General features: G+C 36.6%; 1 protein-coding gene across 5 annotated transcripts in view; it reads right to left on the bottom strand.

Moving 5' to 3' along the window:
- Positions 1-20,833, bottom strand: part of unc-13 — a 394,380-nt gene that overhangs the window by 85,565 nt on the left and 287,982 nt on the right. The window contains exon 1 of one of the 5 annotated variants that reach the window (XM_069504108.1): positions 10,740-10,858. The exons of 3 other annotated variants lie outside the window; for them this stretch is intronic. The gene's annotated coding sequence lies outside the window, so the exon portion shown is untranslated. Of the gene's footprint in view, positions 1-10,703; positions 10,859-20,833 lie in introns of those variants that run through there. One more of the 5 variants, XM_069504109.1, reaches the window with a different exon arrangement.

Raw genomic sequence — 20,833 nt, 5'->3', positions numbered from 1 at the left:
AGTTCCATCATATACAGCCAGCGCTCCGAGCGGAAACCTTGCAAAATTAATATTGGCGCTACTGAATTTTTGACTTAAAATCAAGGACCTCTTGGTCCATTTTACTGTGACGTTATTGTGTTTCAACACTCAAATTCTGTACTTTAGTTTTCTTAGTTTGCTCAAAAGATAAATAAATCGCAGGAAACTTCTCGGAGAAACTACCTAAGCACTGCAACGAGATTTTTCTGGCGCTTTAGACCTTCTGGAGTTAGGTTTTCACTCGTCTCATGATTTCTTTGTTAGTTCGCGATAATAAGGTCATATAGGCTGCATATAATGCACCTCTTACACATTTCAGCGAGAAGCAACAAATAATACGCGACAGGTCAAGTTAGCAAACTGGGTGGGAACGCCCCGCACACCCGCATAGGCCCCGCACTACCCGATGCGGGTGAGCGCGGGCTCTCCCCACTCGGTTGTCATCTCTTACCTGTCGCGAACTATACTTGTTTATTTTAAGTAAACTTAGGAAAACTAACCGTTTGGTGAGACGAAAAATCTCATACTAAACACACAGGCCGGCTTTCCAATTATTGATGCGTGCCGCGAGCGAAGCTGCTTTGTTAAAAAAATAAAAATGTTAATCCGATGCGAATGGCAAACGTTTTTAATATTCACATCCCCCCTCCAATTAAACGTACGGCCAGCACTCAGTAGGTCAGCGATATGGAAATTTTAACCTGCGTTTACTAACTTAAAACGCATGTTTTTTACAAATGTAACTGTCAACTTTACAATATAGACTATAATATACTTAGGCATGATCAAAGGGTGCGTATCAATGCTCTTGAGCAGAAGTAGCATTTTAAAGATGTTCAGAAATAGCCATAGAAGTTCATTTAGAGAACGAGCGACGATATCGTATAAGTGAACGAAATAATTAGGTTGAGGTAGATTCACTTGATGTTTCGAAAGCACTTATACAGCTGTACTCAGAGTCGCTTAATCGTTACTGAAGTTTAGTTAAAACGAGACAGCGCTATATCTCTCACATAAATCTGTCTCGTTTTAACTCAATCTTAAGTAACGATTAGCGACTCTGAGTACGGCTGATAAGGGTTTATTTAATCAAAAACTATTCTATCCTCTTTGTCATTACGTACATAAAACTATGTTTTATCATTACTCTATAAACTATAAATATAAACTAGAAATCAAACCGAATAATACAAATCAGTAGTACAATATTTTTCAATTTAAACTTTTCCGAGAGCGCTACCTATAACTTTGCTTCGCGTTGTAACAGCGTGCATGAATCTACTCTGTGAATAGTTTTAAGGCTGAGATCATAATATTGACGACTATCATATACGTCAAGCCACTCTAAAGCTGCTATGAAATGCTCAAATGCTTTCATTTAGACGTTCATCAGACGCTCACGTCACCCCCGAGGATCTAAAAGCCAACGCATACAGACAGGGTGGAAATGTTTCGAGTCTTTTTGGTACCTGCCTACACTTAGCTTTATGTATTTTGCCATACCATTAAAATTTGTGTATTGAAAATGTGATCTAAATCCACGCGGACGAAGTTTATGATAAAACTAGCTGACCCGGCGAACTTCGTACCGCCTAACACGTCACTCAATTGTTTTGCCTTCCAGGAACCCCTCCACTAACACGGTATTAAAGTTCAAATTGACTTTTAAGTATTATTACGAATCTTTTGTATGAGAATATAGAAAAGTGTTGTTTTAGACTTTTTCAGGCAATTTTTCAAATTTTTCTCTCCATAAGAACCATCCTCGTACCTACTTCAAGGAATATTATAAAAAAAGAATTAGCGAAATCGTTTCGGCTGTTCTCGAGATTTGCGATCAGCAACACATTCAGCGATTCATTTTTATATATAGAGAAGATGTAATATCCACAGGATAAGCGAAGTTATGAAACCTCGAGTTCTATTTTAAAAATACGCTTCAACCGCTTTAACTGTGGCTTTATAGTCAACGAGCTACGCCTATTTTTGTCAACCCAAAAGTCTGAACAAACATTATATCGGGGTCAACGTTAAGGTTAGGTCAGGCCAACATAAATCCGTGTCAAGCGGTGAAAAGTAAGTCATTACTGGAGTGAATCAAACAATGAGACAGATGTATTATTATATAATATAAATAATTATGATTGTTGTGGATATCTAAAATTACACGCGGTAGAAATAAGACTACATTATAACGAGTTATTTGACACTAAGTTACTTGTCATTTTTACGGAGAACGCAAGGAGAGTAAATTAAGTAGCTTTTTTATTTTATTTTTTATTCAGATACAAGTTAGCCCTTGACTGCAATCTCACCTGGTGGTAAGTGATGATGCAGTCTAAGATGATAGCGGGCTAACCTGGAAGGGGTATGGCAGTTTTTATTAAACCCATACCCCTTTGGTTTCTACACGGCATCGTACCGGAACGCTAAATCGCTTGGCGGCACGGCTTTGCCGGTAGGGTGGTAACTAGCCACGGCCGAAGCCTCCCACCAGACCAGACCAGAAATTTAGAAATTATAAAATTCCAAACCGGGTTCATCAATTCCGGGTTCGATTCCTGGCAGGGGCCAGGAATCGAACCCGGGACCTCCCACTCTTAAGACCACAGCGCTCACCACTGCGCCAGCTGTTAATGGAAAACTTTATACCTAGCATTTTTCTAAACGACGATTTTAACTATAAATTTTAAGTCGTTCGAGGAAGCATACAAGACAAATCTCCGCATGTGGTTAAGATATGAAAGAGTCCCTACCTCAAGTTGTCTCCTATCTCATATTGTTGTTCGTGTGTGTTCGATCGTCAGCTATGCTATCCAACTTGGTACATCCGATCCGAGTTTGAACTTTGTACGGTTGTTACTGATATATGCAGGAAAGTTTCTGATGTAGTACTGTAAACGCTTAAAAGGTAGGTGGTGCGCGAGTCGCATTGCAAGTTGCAAAGCATGTCGGGCAGTAGCTATAACTATTTAATCCATACTAATATTATAAATGCTAAAGTGTGTCTGTCTGTCTGTATGTCTGTCTGCCATGGTTCACGGTCCATCCGTTCAACCCATTTTGATGAAATTTGGTACAAAGATAGCTTGCATCCCGGGGAATGTCATAGGCTACTTTTTATACCGGAAAATCAAAGATTTCTCTCGGGATTTTTAAAAACCTTAAACCATTACATAGGTATAATATCTTGTATATTATATATAATATCTTTAAACGTTAAAATTACCTAAGTCCATGTGGATAAAGGTGCGAGCATCATCTAGTAATAAGTAATAAGTATAATAAATTGATTTCGTCGTTCAATAGCGAATATTTTTTTAATATAGAAAATTCAAAAATATTCATCCAACTTTAAATAGTTTTATTTTGTAAAAACCGTTAAAAACTGCAACAGTTACATAAAATACGAAATGGAGGCCGCGAGTGTTGGCTGAATGGAAGTCCATTATGGCTGGAAGTACTACATTATTGCTCGAAACTGCTAGCTTCACGATATCGAAAATGAATATTGAATTCTATGACATTGAAATAAGATAGATATATATATTTGCGTTAGAGTGTTATTCTGCGGATTTCTCATTAACAGATGCCCGGAGCCAAGTTTCGTTGAAGAAAGGCTTATCCCGGAAGTCCCATAAACGTATTGTGCGGTAACCTTTTTTTTCTACTAATGAGGTGCAGAATGCAGATGCTAACAATTTCGAAGTTGTGACTTCGGCTTTACTTTGACCCCAATCTGAGATTGGGAACGGAATTTTTATTGCGATCTTTCTGCTAACTAAAGTGTAAAACTCGTAGAGACTTTTTCAAAACGTCGAAAGGTCAATTTTGTCATGGCGAACATTTTTCACGCAGCTTTAAATACTCCAGTAATTAATGCAGGAGCATCTTTTGACGCGAAGCGCTAACATATTTTAATTAGGTTTATCATCTTTTGAGAAGTGAAAGTTTTATGCAAGTAAAATATTAAGTTTAGTTTAATTAATGCAGGTAACTACTAGCTTCAACTTTTGTAGCTTTAAGCGTAAATAAAATTAAGGAATTATAATATACGAGCATAAACGATAGTGGCTCTTTTTAATAACGTTTATCTGTATACATACTAATTACACACTACTATTTTATTATAAATATGAAAGTCTCTCTTTCTTTCTGCCTGTCATAGAACCAGCCTTTCACGGAATTTAAAAAAAAACTTAAATAAATATGGAAAGTGACGGGCGTCATTTAATATTAATGATATAATCTGTAAAGACCTGGGTGCGTTTGGAACCCTCGTAGCTTTGGTTTTCAAATTCGCGTTTATCACCACTATATCATTTTACAAATGCAACAACCGACCATCAAAAAATGTAATTTATTACCTATTTTGAAAAATATATACGACTTTGACTTTGACTTTGAAAGAAGTAGGTACCTACTTGTATTTCACATGTTTACATCAGACAGTGCAGTTAGGTAGTGACGTGAGAGTGAAGTGCAAAAGACGTATTTTAGTTAGTAATTTATTAATACAGAGCAGTTGCAAAGTTATAGGTATCCTAGTCACAGCTCCGTTTTCATTTTATAACTAACGAACCCTAAACAATTGTCTTTATAATCAAAAGCTATAACTAGATTAACATTTGTTTGCGCGAAATAATGCTTCAGAGCGCTAAACTTGGTGTTTTTCTTGAGAGAGTTAAATCCAAGGCTCTTTACGCACCGTCTGTTACAAGTCTGAGAATTTTCAATCCCCTACCTGCGCACTAGATCTTTCTGATCGTTTCTGATACCAACCATTAAGGCAGTCTAAGGTGTGGAATGCTCTTCCGGCGTCCGCGTTTCCTGCCAAGTATAACAAGGCAAGAGTGAATAGGCATCTTGCAGGCGCTCCAACCTAGACGTCATCATTGCTCTGTTTCTCAGGCATGATTGCCGTCAAGCGCAAGCCTATCTCACAATAATAATAAAAAAAGATCCAAATTTCGTTTTACGGCTTTGAAAACGAAATTCGGAGAACTACGGCTGCTTTGAATCGAGAATTCTCAGATTTGGATTGGGTGCAGTGCGTAAAGAGCCTTATCGATCATCAATCAACATTGGTCCACCCAGCCCTTGGAATCCCCATTAGTGGCAATTTAATCTTCTTAAGACCGGGGTCAGAGCTAAGCAAAAACTATTATTTTGATGCCTTTTATTAGTCGCTTGAGTGAATTTTATTGAGCTGACCACTGGACCAGTTTTTATTACTCTATAAATACAATATAGACTATGTAATACATTTGATGATTTTCGAAGATTATAGTCAGTTTGATGTATAGTTCGCGACAGGTCGAGAAGGCAATCGGGGTGGGAACGCCCCGCACACCCGCACAGCCCCCGCGCTTACCCAGTGCGGGATAGCGCGGGTGGCATGCGGGTGTGTGGGGTGTCCCCCCGCCTCATACCCCGATAGCCATCTCAACCTGTCGCGGATTTATAGTTATGCAATAATTCAGAGTAAACCTTTAAGTTAAACGTACGTTTGTCATTTAGTATGGATGGATAAACGTCGTGATTTGACGTGTAGCAATTTTAACAGATTCAAGTTAGGGTGGTTACAGACGAGCGCCACTTTGTCGACGACAGGGGTGACTGCTGCCGTCGACTCGCTGGCGACTGCTCTCGGCACGCTGGTGGTTGCCGACAGCCTGGCGTCAAGTGCCGCTCGCCTCCGATATCACGTATTAGGTCTTTTGATAGTAGTTTGTGTTAGTTTTCTGTAACTATACCCAGTGCAACACCCAATAATGGACTGGAGTGGAGTGGCGGTGCCACACGGTTTCTCTATTGTATCGACTTAAACTCAGCATATTTACTTTGACAAATATTATTGAAATTGTTACAATGAAAATGAGCGCACCTAAACTTAAATGCGCGGGTCCACTCTAACGTCTTCTGGCGCACTCCGTATAGGCCCCTATCACTGCAGCGCCACTAACCACGCTGCATTTCTACTCATCGCAAGTCTGCACTGGCCCTAACAAAGCACATGAAGCGCTAGGTGTAATAATTTTGTGTTGAGTTAATTGAACCATATTTCATGTATTCCACGTAGTGTATTCAGAACGTGACTACGAAAACGAGGCATGTAATAGGATTACAATAAGCTTGCATTGTTTAGCTTTTAGGCGGCTGTAGATAACATGAATTTACTGACAACATTACGTCCTTATCTATGCAATGCGCAGAAAACTTGTTATTTTTTATTTTTGTGGCTGGTAAATCTGAGATAATAATCAGACTTTTTACAGTTCAGTTTGAATCGAATATCTTGTCTTAATCGAATATCTTGGTAATTTAGATTCGTGTTCGTAAAGTGTTTTGAATTTTTATCACACTCTCTCTCTGCTCCTTTTCATTTATCACATACTAATGGGCTTAGGGTGACTATAATGCAGTGGTGCTCCTATAATGATAATCTTCCACAAATACGACTTCATTGAGTCGCACTGTTACGATGTTTTATTAAAGCAACTATGCAGCCACAGGTTTTGCGATTATGATTAAATATTAGTGATAGTGCCGGGACGATGGATTACGACATGGAGAAAACAAAAAGGTTTAACTTATACCTTGAAAATTGGTCACCCATCCAGTTACCAACGTGGATCAACGTTGTTAACTAGCGCAATCGACTGACACGCAAAGTTGTAACAAAGCCACGTGTTCTTTATTTATTTTTAACTAGCCGTTTATAAATACAATATAAGTACGTGCCTTACCGTTATAAAGTTTTTGTTGTAAATATCATTTCTTTGAAATTTTAAAATTAAATATGAAACTTTTAAAAGAATTCTCGTATCATCTTACTTACATTTTATTCGCGATAGATTTATGGGCGAGAAAATGTAGGTATCTATCGTCTATCGATATTTTTTTGAGTTCCGAAAAGAAGGAAGCTACGTAGCGTCAATAAAAATAATATATAGGAAAACCATCATTATTTGCGGTTTAGTTAGTTGTCTACTTAAAACATTTTTTAATACAAAAGGCTCTACAAAAATTAGATGAGGCCCGCAAATTTGTCCACGTGAATTTAGATATTAAAAAAATTCCCAAACGAACTCATTGTTTAGGATAAAAACTAATTCAAGAATACGCTATCGCACGGATCAGTCATGGAATTACAAGCATCCAAATTTTCACATTTATAATATTATTAGGATTAGGATTATAAAATAGAGATATCATACAAATACTAACCAAAATAATGTTGCTCGCGCAATTTTCATGTTTCGCTCATCACGAATTCAATCTGTGACAATGTATGAAAAAATACATAATAAACACGTCGAAATTACGCGTTCACGTACGAGTACGCTCACGGCACAGAAGCGGCGTGTTTCCACGATTCCTGACATTTCGCCTCGTTACGGAGCATTTTTTTCGCGTAAAGAATTGTGATGAATATTTTAAGGGTTGAAAAGGGTTCGCAGTAAAAAGTACCCGGCGAAACTGTTTGGACGCTGAGTTATGTAAATGTACATAATCGCATCTCCCCATGTGCTTTTGCAAACGCGAAATATTTACTCTCGCGCCTGTGTAATTGAGAAAGTAAATCATAGAGTTCTTTTATTTACACACTAGCTGATGTCCATGACTTCGTAACTATATCCATGCAAAAAATCATGCCGATCCGTTGCTCCGTCGCAGCGTGACAAACTAACAAGCAAAGTACAGTACGAGGGAGAAAGTAATGTATTATTACAATGACATTTTGGCTTTGTAGAGCGTTGTCTCTGTCACTCATACCTATATGACGTTTCGTCGTCTCAACGACGGAGACAATGCTCTACAAATCTGCTATCTCCTTCTAAAGGTCGATGTACACTTTCTACCGCGTATTGTGCCCACTTTCGCATTTATAATATTATGGGTATTGATTTTAGAGACTGAAATGTCTGTTAATATGTAGGTACAGAGCGAATATAAATTAAATTTCAGTATGACAATAAAAATATTGAATTCCAGAACATGTTCAGAAATATTTTGTGAATTTCATAACATTATGTTGACTTCGACGTGAAAGCTGGTTGATGAATTTCAATCTAGTATAATTTAATAAATTGTAACAGCATTGCAAACGAAAGTCTTTTTTATTTATTTTATTTAATCTCTTGTATAAAATGCGGTCAAATTCAAACTTATTTTATCAAATTAGAGCATCACAGAATCAAGTTAAGCTAACTCGATACTTATATTTAACGTAAGAAGTAATAATCAATTATTAGCATAATTAATTATGTAGTAAAGCAGGTATAGGATCCGCTGAGTTATAGTTTTCTTTAGTTTTCATCGTTACCCCATCGGGAACCTAATGATCTCGTTTTTCTTTTCTCACCAGATGGATAATATCTGTTAATGTCCAATCTATCTGTCATCATCCAAGTCGTTAGCAACTAATAGAGAACTTTTTATCTTCCTCAATAATGAGACAAACTTTATGTTACGTAGAATCATCCACTTACGTACCTACCTATATGTTTCTCGACTTTAATAGTAACTGTCCGAAGCGGGTCTTCCAGCAGAGATGAACAAACTTCATCTATTCGTAGAGCATAATAAACGTGAAAAGTTGCATTTACACCTATATGAATAATATGGTTTAATGAACGTAGGAACAAATAGCATGTACTTATATACGTGGAGATAAGCATGCAATACGCCAACCGCCTATTAATGCACAGCATCCATCTTTCTCTTTCTCTATTTTTTCTCATTGGAAAGAAGAACATGTATGGAGCTAAGATATGGACAACACTATTAGCATGTGACATTTGACCAGACCGGTTTACCCGTTTATACAGTTATTCCAAAGGAAAATATCACATAATTTTAAAGCGCCTGGCAAGACATGCGGTCCCCAGCATTTTAAGAAGGTTAAAGTCGCTTTTTGGTTTTTATTGCCCGAGGGATTGCTTTTTTTCAGAACCTAAGCATTTATTTAGGTCGGGGATAACTATGACTGAGAAACTTGAGCTTCTATAACCTGGTACCATTGAGGACGGGTAGAACAGACCCGATGCTTTTTTAAACGCTGATAATAACAATTATAATTTTCAAATCACGCAAAACTGTGGCTTTAGAATCGTAGTACCTGGAACTAAGAATCTCAGCAAACTTGTCATCCGTGTATTTTTGTATTTGGTAGGAATTGCAAGACAGTAAAATGCGGTTGGCAGCAATGTGGACTTATTGCATTATCACGATGGTAAATGGTTTTGTCTTATTTTCAGGAATAAGGCCAACCTAATAATATGAATGCAAAAGTGTGCCTGTCTGTCTCATTTCACGGCCAAATCATTCCACCAATTTTTACAAAATTTCGTACAGAGGTAGCTTCCCGGGGATGCAATACTTTTTATCCCAGAAACCAAACGGTGGGAATTAAATCCCTGTGGACGAAGTCGCGGGCATCATGAAGTTTACAATACAACAGTCAAGTTATTTTAAAATAACTATTTAACCCATTCTATACCTCAAACTTTATGTGAGTATATCCTATACCCGGCAATAAAGAAGGTGTTCCATTTGATCGTTATTACCATACCAGGTTAAACGCTATGGCTGCTGGGGAGGGTAGGCGCTAAGGCGATAGTAGCTAATGTACATCCACCCTAAAATAATTACTGTAATCATGTTTAATATAGATTGATAAATTAATGTTGACCTACAAAATGTTCTTGGAAACCATTCAGTGTCGCCTTCCTTGTAAATTGTCGTTTTTCAAAGAATCGTCAAGGCTGAACCCTTTTGTAACAGTTTATTCAATATTTTATCAATCTCAAAGACATTCTTTACAGATTTTTTTGTAAAGGCCTATGAAAAGGTTTTGGAAGCGGTCTTGTTTGGATTATAAATAGATATTAAAAATTAATACAATGGCCTTTTGGACCCATATTTTGGTTAAATTTCTTAAATGGGTTTTTTATACCTTACAAAAAGATCTGACATACTATAGAAGTTTTTTTATTACCCACCTTACATTGAATACTAAAAAAAATGTCTTCTATGGAAATTGTATACCAATACTGCAATTTTATACATTCGCCGTTAGTACAATTGAAACTTTGAACAATTTGAATCCACATTTTAACCTCCAGATGTTTGCTTGAAAGTTTGCTTGCCAACTATTTCAATAATGTACTTGGCATCACTTCGTAGATGCTACTGGCTACGCCGTAGCACCATCCGGCCAGATGCTACGGACGATTACAGTCGCTCTACGGTCTACATGAATCATCAATGAAATATTGCCATAGCCCGCGCGTCGAGCTGTCTCGTCATTTTAACGACCTTTTTATTAGTAAAAAACCATAAATTATCAATTTATTGATGCTGGGATAGTTCTATATTGTATTTTGATCATTTTAGTGTTCCATAGTAGTTAATGCTACGGCAAAGCTTATTATTATAATAAGGAAGATATTTTACTTTGTGAGGATTACATTAATTAAGCAAATAATTTCATACCACACGCGTTCAGCGTTTTCGTCATTTTCAACAACTCTTTCCTCTGACCAATGAGTGTTAAAAATGACCCATATATTAGGAGGTGGTAATTTGGGGGTTAGTTTACGATTAATCGATTAGTAATTACGCGTGTCACGTGTCCTACATCACTTCACAACACAAGCACATGGGCGTTTGTTTACCACTCCGAGGGGTTACAGGTAAGGGGTTCGGGACACCTATGTACGAGTGATAGGGGTCGGGTCGGTGCGAGGCGGTGGCGGGTGGACCGCCGCGCGGCCGGTGCTGCGAGGCCGTGGCGCATCTAACACTGAACGCGGGCGGTAGAGGCCTCGTTTGAGCGAGAACTGAACGACGAATGCGCGCGCCGTCGCTTGGCGCTCGATATCGTCGCCGCGCCCAACGTCCACCTGTGAGCTCGGTCGCTCAGCACAACACGGATTTGTCAACGCCGTAAACATGTTTATAGTTCCGATTAAAACCGTGTAATGAATCGGGACGATTGACTTTTCCGACTATCTACTCGTTTGTTTCTACTACCTTATCCATACTATTCATTTGTTCAGTTATATTTTAAATACGAAAGTGTAAGTATCTGTCTCTATGCTAGCTTTTCACAGCCAATCCGTTAAACGAATTTGGTACAAATTTGGTACAAACAGGATTCACCTAGAATCCTGAGGAAAGCTTGAATCATGGAAACGGATATATAGGCTACTTTTATCTTAAAAATCCATGTCGCTTATCAAATCATCTATTTGGTACTGCGATAGTTGGCAATCTAGAGACGGATCTAGGATACTTTTAATCACGGAAGTGAAAGAGTTTCCACGGGATTTTTGAAAAACCGAAATTGACACCGACAAAGTCGCGAGCACCATCTAGCACCTCTACAAAAATAAACACACGTTTCTTTAACGGAAAAAGATGAAACTTGCCAATTAAGGATGCTAAAGCCTAAAACGAGGGTAGAACCCGTGGCAACCACCATAAATTAATAATAATATAATTCATGAAACGTCAACCTTGCTCCCAGGGTTTTGAAATGTCCCCACCTAATATATCATAATAGCTAACTGTATGCCAAATTTCAGCCCGATCGGTCCAAAGGTTTGAGCTGTGCATTGATAGATCAGTCAGTTAGTCAGTCAATCAGCCAGTTTTTCCTTTTATATTTATAGATCAATTTTGTGTTCTTTTGTACTCACAATGTGTTGAGATCGTTTTGTGAAGCCTTTAAATATTTTATGTATCGTAAAACTTGTAATATACTATTTAATGGCATATAGTTAATTCAATAGCCGGGATGCTGCATATTATATCGATGCAAAAATTGCAAATCTACACAAAGCATTTTTATGAAACTTTAGTGTATGATAAAAAAATATTAACTACACTAATACTTTTTATCTAGGAAAATTAAAGAGTTCCCACGGGATTTTCAAAAATCCTAAATCCACGCAGACGAAGTTACGGGCATCGTCTTGTAACTTACCTATAAAATGAGGAAGGAGCTGAAGAACAAAATGAAACAAACAGAAAAACAGATATATTTAGTATGGATTTATGTTGAACATTAGCCACCTGACCCTCCTCAGGACAATATTATCGTGAATATTGGGACAAAAACTTTCTCGCTCCGAAAATACGTCTCGCGGGGCAATCGTACTGGACGAGACGGCAGATTTCGAATAAAATATAGCCTTTTCTATTTGTACTGACGATAATACTCTCCAGACGGACGAAGAAATAGATTCTCAATTGTCCGACATTAAAATACTTTTATCAGCGATTTTAGAATCATCTACTCAAAATGTCTATACTAATTATTGACATAGTGTGTATCCTCAATAGCTCAACCGGTAAAGGAGTGGACTGAAAACCGAAAGGTCGACGGTTCAAACAACGTCCGTTGCACTATTGTCGTACCTACTCCTAGCACAAGCCTGACGCTTAGTTGGAGGAAAGGGGAATATTAGTCGTTTAACATGGCTAATATTCTTTATATAAAAAAAAAGTTTGACTTTCTAAAATTATTGTTTGCTATACAAATAATATGAAAAACTTATGATATAGCCTTATTTTTATCATTCTCATTTAAGAAATACCTACCAGCTGATCTCTTTTGATATTATAGTACTGGAACTGTGTTAATATGTATGGTTAAAATAACTAAGTATCATGAAATTAACTATAAAACTACGTACGAACGTATACGTGGAAAAAAATTGTTTCTAATGTCATAAATATTGATAGAAAACAGAAATTTTATCTATTCATGTAAAAGCAGTGTAGGGAAAGTACTTATTCAGTATAGTGATAACCTTTACTTAAGTATCTTACTTTCTCCAATCCTAATATGTTGTCAAAGGCTCTAAAATTTTGATTTTGGCCATCAAATGTTTTTATGTGAGTAGCTGTTACCATCCTCTCTCAAACGCCGCCGCGTTTACATTCAGGTATCTTTGATAACGCAACGGCAAAGCGGGTATAGGTGAATGAGCAACACAAGTATGTTTACACGCTTATGGTACGATTACACCTACCGAGTAGTGAAGCGAGACAGTAAAATGTCACTCGGCCGAGACAGTGCTGTGGCTGAGAAATTGTGGCGAAATTGCACTCGTTAAAGTGTTTATACCAACCGAGTACACTGACTCGCCACTGTACTCGTTAGGTGTAATCGTACCATTACAGTGGAGAAGCGTCGCTTACAGCTGAATGTAGACTTTGAATAATATGTACCCAATACGTTGACAGGTAGAAATGAACGAGGTGTATGATGTGTCCATTGTGACAGTAACAAACCGCAAATATGGAGTTTTAGAACATTGATTCCAATCTGTAAAATTGGATACCTAACTGAATCTTGGTTTCTAAAATAAGTATTTCATTTATGTCGTTTGTGTATGCTCTCTGAGCCTCCAAAAACATTATCCTATCCGTTTCAGTGTATCACTTATCAGTACCCTTATTATAAATGCGAGAGTCTGTTTGTTTTTTGGTTTGTTGGTTTGTTGGTTTGTTCTTCAATCACGTCGCAACGGAGCAATGGATTGACGTGATTTTTTACATGGTTATAGGGTAAGACCTGGAAAGTGACATAGGCTTTACTTTTTATCCCGGGAAATCAAAGAGTTTCCACGGGATTTTTAAAAACCTAAATCCACGCGTACGAAGTCGCGGGCATCAACTAGTTTATAATACTTAGTAACAAAATGGTAACAGCAATGTCACTACGTTAGTACTATTATAAATATTCTGTGATGTCACGGCTTTATCAGTAAAATGTAAGCATTATAGCTGCTCCAAGGTGGCACTTAGATTTCTCTGCAGCATCGTGCAATCTATTTAGATCACCGTTATGTAAACAAGTATAAACGCTTTCGCGTTGCGAATGGTTATTACAACCGTCCTGGGATTTTACGATAGTTTTAACCTATGTTTAAACTATCTAACTATATGTTATGAGTGCAATGTTATAAACTGTTGATACCTCTTTATTGTTTCACCCGTATTCTGTACTTTATTCTATACGTGGTGTGTATCATAACGATAGCATATCATTATCATTTATGTTAGCACTAGCTGATGCCCACGACTTCGTGTGGATTTAGGTTTTTTAAAATCCCGTGGGAATTCTTTAAAGAGTAATTTATTACCTATTTTGAATAAATTATTTGATTTTTTTGGAGTTTTTTTTTGATTTTTCGGGATAAAAATTAGCCTATAAGTCACTCTCTATCACGTTCATCCGTTGCTCTGTTGCGACGTGATTGAAGGACAAAACAACCTACCAACGAACTAATAAACCAACGACCAAGCACACTTTCGCCTTTATAATAAGATGTAATATTACAGACATATTTTAGTACCTTTTACTTTAAGGATCGGTCCAAATAATGTACCTTGTAAGTAATATTTTTTCTACACAAAAAGTCGACATCCAGTTTCATACTGTAAGCTTAGCGTTAATAAATCATTCAGCCAGTCAATGAGTCACTTCTTTTTATAAGGTAAAATAGATTTATGTCTATTAAGACGAAGTACGGTAACGTCCGTTACATAAATTGAGTCAAAGAAGCCTAAAAATGTTTAAGAACATTGTTTAAATATCATAAATATTAAGAAAGAAATTTAAATTAAAGCGTCATTAAAATCGTATTAACTTATTCTAATAAGCAGCGATAATCTAAATATATAAAAAGAAAAGTCTGTATTTACTGATTGGCTCATTAATTCCCAGCCTTACAGCCTTAGACCTGGAAAGCTGAAATTTTGACAGGATTCCCTTTAAAATGTGGACAAGGAGTAAAGCTAGATTTTTTCGTTCAAAAATCCCTTGGGGAAATCTTTCATTTTCCGAGATAAAAAGTAGCCTATATCTAATTTCCGGGATGCAGATCTAAATACAAGTTTAACAGATGGCCCGTGAAAAGCTTGCAGACAGACACACTTTCACATGTATAATATTAGTATGGAAGTATGGATGAGCCAGTAGCATCTAAATGTAAAATTTTAAAAGTAGCCTACAATAATATCGTTATCACATTTTAAGTTTGAAACTGCTTAAAGTAACTTTAACGAGACCAATGCCTCTTTGTTATTGTATTATACATTTTAAGTCCAAGCTTTGGGGCAAAGTTTTGGCTTTATCAACAATCTTGCGGTCAATCAATATGCGGGAGAGGTTGTCAATAAATATGCTAAAAAAGGCCCGTAAACCCCGTAAAGATTTATGTGGAATTCTCGAATGAAAAGACAAAATTTGGATAGACTTTATTGCATAAAATAATAATGTCGTTACACTAACATAATTTTCTACTTTCTCAATCTAGTACATTTTCCTCAAAGGTTCTTTTTCTGTTTCTATCGTTAAATATCCGGGATTGTTCACGTCCTTGGTTACATTGACTACTGATTTAGGCAAATGAGCCTTGTATTATAGAGCCAGCGTGTGCCAGAGCTTCCTTTATTTTATAAAAGCTGAAAGTTTATCTGTGTATTGTCCCCAACACTGGGAGGAACGTTTGTTTTGATCATGGTGACTTTGGAAGATAACAGGTAATAAAGGTGTAAAAAATCTTACATCAAACTATAAAGTGTAATCCATACTAATATTATAAATGCGAAAGTGTGTCTGTCTGTCTGTCTGTCTGCTAGCTTTTCACGGCCCAACCGTTCAACCGATTTTGATGAAATTTGGTACATAGTTAGCTTATATCCCGAGGAAGGACATAGGCTTTTCATCCCGGAAAGTTAAAGAGTTCCCACGGGATATCAAATATCTAAATCCACGCGGACGAAGTCGTGGGCATCATCTAGTTTTTAATATTTTCTTCGGAGTAGTATTGGAAAATATGACGTCATGCTTTGCCAGACGGTATGGTGGCAGCGCCCTGCCAAATACCTTTAAAATTTAATAAATTATTAACGTTTAAGCATGTCTAGCGGGGTCTCCACGACACTAAGTATCTGGCAATGCATGACTTGATTTCTAATACTACTCCGAAAAAAACATAAAAATTAGACTTTATACTTCAACATAAGATTTTTTACACCTTTATTACCTTATCTCCCACAGCCACCATGATCCAAACAAACGGTCCTCCCAAAGTTGGGGACAATACACAGAGAAACTTTAGGCTTTTATAAAATAAAGAAGGTCTGGCACGCGCTGGCTCTTAGCTCATTATGGAAATAGGAAGTGACTTCGTGACGGCACATTTATTCCATTAAGTTTCAAAAATAATTGGTCAAGTCATTTGTTTCATGGGAACCAGTTAGTCGAGTCATTAGTTCTTCTGAAGGCTCTAATTAAAATTTTGTTGTTTTTATAAGTCTCGAAGTTACACTTAGCGTTGATGAAAAAACAGCCTTAAGGGCCCTCTACAAAGTATAGAGTGAAAATAAAATAAAATGAATATCGGCGATCGACAAAGTAATTTGAGCGCATTATTAACTATAAATTACAAGTTTACCGACCGGCTGTTTTTAATTAGTTGTATTGCAAACGCCTTTCAAAATCAATACTTGGGAATTAAAAATCTAATTATTTGGTAGCCTTTATTGCTAGAGCGTACCGCTTTTTGTCTATAATGGAAGGCTAGCTTTGATAAGGTTGAAGTAGTTCTTAAGGTTTAGTAAACAAAATATCTTTGTCTTAGTTAAAGCAGTTTTTGTATACTGTGTGCTTTTAAGTTTAATTTCAATCAGTACAGTGGTTTTGCGTAATTTGCACACAGTCAGAATTACTATTTAATACAAGAATAATCAGAATAACTATTCAATACAATTAAGTACACTAATATTCTAAATGTGAAAATCTGTTTGCTGGCTTTTCACCAGTAGCCTATACGTTAAACCGAAGTTAAATGGATAGGTAGGTACAGGGCTAGCTCAGGATGTCCCTAGCTTCCTTTTAATTTCGGGAAATCAAATAGTTCCCACTGGATTCTTAAAGACCCATCCGATTAACTGATGTTTATAAAATTTTGAGAGATAGCTTGCATCCTGGAAACTGAGACAGGATTCTTTTTATTCCGCAAAATTAAAGATTTCCCACGAGATTTTTAAAGTAACCTAAATGCACGTAGACGAAATCGTGGGCATCATCTATTTTATCTAAATATATAAAAGGAATAGGTGACTGACTGACTGATCTATCAACGCACAGCTCAAACTATTGGACGGATCGGGCTGAAATTTGGCATACAAATAACTATTATGACGTAAACATCCGCTAGGAAAGGATTTTTGAAACTTCAACCCCTAGGGGGATAAAATAGGTGTTTAAAATTTGTGTAGTCTAAGCGGAAGAAGTCGCGGGAATAAGCTAGTTCAGTAATAAATAAAATAAACTTGATTGTTGCGACTGACGATTGTACTTGGAAGATACGAAGAAGATATACTTACTTAAGTGTTGTAAATTGTAAGGGGAGCGTTTAGTAGCGGCATCAAGCTTCCGAAAAGCAACTACTTAAATCGTCGATCGTTGATGCTAAAAGTATCGTGTCTGCTTTGACCCTAAGCTCTACTAATGCCGGTTTAGGAGTCATAAATCTCATAAACGGCACTTAGGAAACCTATTTACTCAGTGGCGGATTCGCAAGCTTGGGTTATGATGAACAAACAGGCCCTCAATCCTGATTATCATATACATCATATACACAACGGTACCTATATCACTAGTTATGTATGAATTATTTGGTCGCGTTCCAATTCAAAGATGGCGGCGCGCTGATTCAGCAATTATGACAAGTCACGATAGATGGAATAAGGTATGTAAATGTGAAAGTAATGTCGTTTATCGTGTTAGGTATTTCATATTTTAGAAAATAACAAAATATGATCAAAGGCATTCATCAATCAGCCTGTTTGCGTCCACTGCTGGAAATAGGCCTTCCGAAGAGCACGCCACCACACACGATCCTCCGCCTTCCTCAGCCACCCACTTCCCGCTATCTTCTTAAGGTCGTCAAAGGCAAGCAATATTATATATTGCTAATGAGTGTCAGTGTCAGTTTTAATGGAAATGGAAACTACTCGTAGATACTAATTATGAAGGTACCTAGATATATTTGTATATACTCTCACATCTATCACTACTTTTATCTAGACATACAAAAAATTGCTTAAAGCTTACCATTATCAAAAACCAATAGCAGATCAAACTCTGTCATTATCTGCGCTTCTTGCCTACGTAATTGAATCTGTGAATTTCAGAATAAGTAGACTTATTTTATGGCAACATGAATGGTATACGAAACATTTTGTAGCTAAAATTTGCTTTACACTGTGTTTTACCAGGTACCCTCGTTTGTACTTGTGAAAACCTATTAGCTTTCAATTATCTAATTCTAAGCCTATTTAGTGTAATAAACTATTGGTTTTCCCAATAAAATAAAATAAATAATGTCAGACGAATCATGAAATGTTATAAGACTTCAGTAGGACGGATCTTACTGTCCATGAGTGTATTGCAGTTGACTGGTTTTTGTGTTAGACCGATTTTTATCCAGCAAAGGCCGTCTATTAGTCGTATAAGACGTGAGAAGCGGTGTCCAATTATACGCCAATTCAACACACATTGTTATCGTGTTCACTCACACGCTCTACTCTTCTCGCCGTTAAATGCGCCAGGCAGGTCGTAGTTTTGTAAGTTAAACATTTAATAAAATATAATATAATAGTCTACCTGGGCGCGTCTGTCTGTTTAAAAGTGCTAATCTCACAAACTGTTGCACGAACTCGTGTAAAACTACGAGTAGTATAGATAGTTCCTGTCGAATAAGGTTCTTTTCAAAACTTAAAAGCCAACCCTTGCGAAGCTAGGCGATTTAACTAGTTATCTATTAAAATTGCGAATTCATTCCGATAATCTAGCACTAACCATTACGTATTTAAATACATTGAATTGTAATATATTTTTAACTACCTATCGAATTGATCCAATTGATCGAAACCATTACAACTTTTACTACTCGCATTTTTGTTGGACACGATATTAAAAAAAAGTGAAAATATGCCTCTCGTATTTACTAGCTCCCCAGACATTTATATTAATTGCTCGATAGCGTGTGTTGATCTACAACAAGCATTTTGACCCAAATACTCTTCGCGATAAATAAAAATATTATTCCATTATATTACGTACTCTGAATCCAGTACAAATATTATGGATGAATAGAGTAATACGAGCTGGAATCTCAATAGACACGCTTCTAGTCTAGAGCAAATCATAATAGCATAATAATTTATTAATAGATGATGCCCGCGACTTCATCCTCGTGGATTTAGGTTTTTAAAAATCCCGTGGGAACTCTTTGATTTCCAGGGATAAAATGTTGCCCATGTCATTCCCCGGGATGCAAGCTATCTCTGTACCAAACGTAAAAATCGGTCAAACGGAGAGGCTGTGAAAGGCTAGCAGACAGACAGACAGACAGACACACTTTCGCATTCTACAATATAATTAGTATGGATATGCATATAAAAACAAATCTCTATAAAATCTTATTAAAAATCTGTTATATTGAACGTGTTTTGTGCTGGTGTCGCGCTAAAAACTAGAGTTAATAATATACATACCTTGAATTATAAAATATACCTTATATTATTATAGATCGAGCACTAAAGAAATTTCATAAGGGTACTTTAGTGCAAGAGAACGATCTCTTGGCAACTTTGTTTAAAATAGGACATTGTTTAGGTATGTACCTATTACTAAATTTGTGCTTACATTTTTATGACATTATTTATGTGCTCAGTAGTAGATATAGTCCTTTACGTGATGAAAATAATAGAAATGTTTAGTTACTACATAATATTATGTTATAACAATATTATTAACTACGTAATTGGCTACTTTATCAATTTAAGAATTTGCACCGTTGCATTGCCACAGATAGTTTTTTGTTTACAATAATTAAAAAAAAAAAAACTTTTTTATTCGAATAAACTTTTACAAGTACCTACTTACGAATAGTCGGGTGCATCTACCAATTACTTATTAATAGTCTTACTTTCGTAAAATAACGCAAAATATTCATATTTTCAGATAGCATTTGTCTTTTCAGAAGATCAAATTCACTTGAATGTAAAACCAAGCCGACATTAGAATTACATACAGACATAGAATTTGGGTCCGCGTCCCTAAAACAACCCCGGATTATTTTTAATTGCATTACATAATCTTACTGTAGGTATATTTTTAACATCGCCGACGTAGGTTCTAAATTTACAGTTGTTGTTTAATACCTTAGAGCTTGTACTATAATCTAAATATATAAAATAAAAAGCTGACTGACTGATTGACTGCCTGGCTGATCTATCAACGCACAACTCAAACTACTGGACGGATTGGGCTGAAATTTGGCATGCAAATAGCTAGGCTAGGCTTTGCCGTAGTCGGGTAAAAAGGTACGAGCTTGACCTGCAGCGGGGTGATTCGTTAACTCTGTGATCATCGCTGAATAAAAGCGACCAAAGTTTGACATTGGTTGGTTTTACATTGCTGGTTCACTAAGCGATATTAAAATAACTTTTCGTAGAAAACCTTCAATGGATTAAAAACAAATGTCAAAGAGCTCAGTGGCTTTCATTCAGTGCTGATGATACTATACGGTGGCAGTTTTAATGAGAAAACGGCAGGATAACATAACTCTATTGTCACGTTTTTTAGCTTCAAAACTTGCACTCATGACCGAGCGAAGATAAGAGCAAAAGCTAGTTGTTATTGTTAATCTAATTGTGTATTCCTTTTAAGTTTTAATTTGATATCGATTTCCATGCCATGTAAATAATTATACGC

This window comes from Maniola hyperantus, chromosome 17 (assembly GCF_902806685.2).
Source record: "Maniola hyperantus chromosome 17, iAphHyp1.2, whole genome shotgun sequence".
Lineage (NCBI taxonomy): Eukaryota > Metazoa > Arthropoda > Insecta > Lepidoptera > Nymphalidae > Maniola > Maniola hyperantus.
Note: the sequence above shows the minus strand (reverse complement) of the source record. Positions and strands in the feature narration are given on the sequence as shown.